This window comes from Chaetura pelagica, unplaced genomic scaffold (assembly GCF_000747805.2).
Source record: "Chaetura pelagica isolate M959 unplaced genomic scaffold, ChaPel_1.0 scaffold94, whole genome shotgun sequence".
Lineage (NCBI taxonomy): Eukaryota > Metazoa > Chordata > Aves > Apodiformes > Apodidae > Chaetura > Chaetura pelagica.
The window spans coordinates 698,765-699,780 of NW_009952881.1; positions in this window are offsets into that span (position 1 = coordinate 698,765).

The following is a 1,016-nucleotide window of genomic DNA, read 5'->3' on the forward strand; positions in this document are numbered from 1 at the left end:
GCATACATACCATCGACATGCTCTGATACAGCAAAGCCATCTTCTGAAAGGGGTAAGAGCAATGTCTAAAGGAGTTAATGTAGCTTATGAAGGTTATCATACAAAAATAATTAAACAGATCCTGGTTTGGTTTTGGAAGTGTAGGATTTTTTTTGTCATGCCTTTATACATGTTCATCCAAGTTTCCACTCTGTTGGAAGGAGGAGTAGGTAGGCTACCTGTGCTTCTGTAAACCCTGCTCTCCTTGAAGTTACATGGATAAAGCTGATTCTGCAGGGAGAGTAAGGGCCATAGCTTGGCTGCTCTCCTCCCCTTGTTTCCAGCCTTGGTTGCAGAAGTCATTATTATGATGTCCTATGTGAGGGAAAAATCAGCCCAAGACAAAATTACCTAAAAGGGATTAGTCTGAAATAGGCTCCTTTTCAGGTGCTTGGAGCTTGATTTTTATGCTGTTACTCAGTGGACAAGTCAGGCTACATTTGTAAACAACAATATTCTGCTAGTGGGAAAAGGCTGATGAAAATCTGTCTTAGGCAGTGGTCCCTCAGATTCACCCTGCTTAGCTGAAAACAAAAAATTGAGATTATTTGCACTAGAGGCAATTTATTGAAACGGATTCTTCTTTTTTTCCCTCCAGTGCTTTAAATTTCATATCTTTGTGCTTTTCTCAAACAGTCGGGCTAGTGACATACATCCCCACAAACATAAAAGAAGTTTCGGTGTGAGCTCTGTGCTGCATGAGAAGCACCAGTTGTAAGAACCAGCCCCGGGAAGAGGCGGCGGGTGCGAGGCCGGGTACCGCGCTGGGGGAGGGGACAGGGCGGCTTTTACTTTTTACTTCTCTTCTGCTTTGGCCTGAAACAACCAACACCTGGGGGTCTCAAAGAGGTTATCGCTGCCCTGCGGCTCCTAACCCTAAAGCAGCAAGACAGACGAGAGGCGGAGGAGAAGGACGACGGGGTCTGCGGTAAACGGCGGCGGGAGAGAGCGACTGGCGCGCCTTCCCCGCCCCGGGG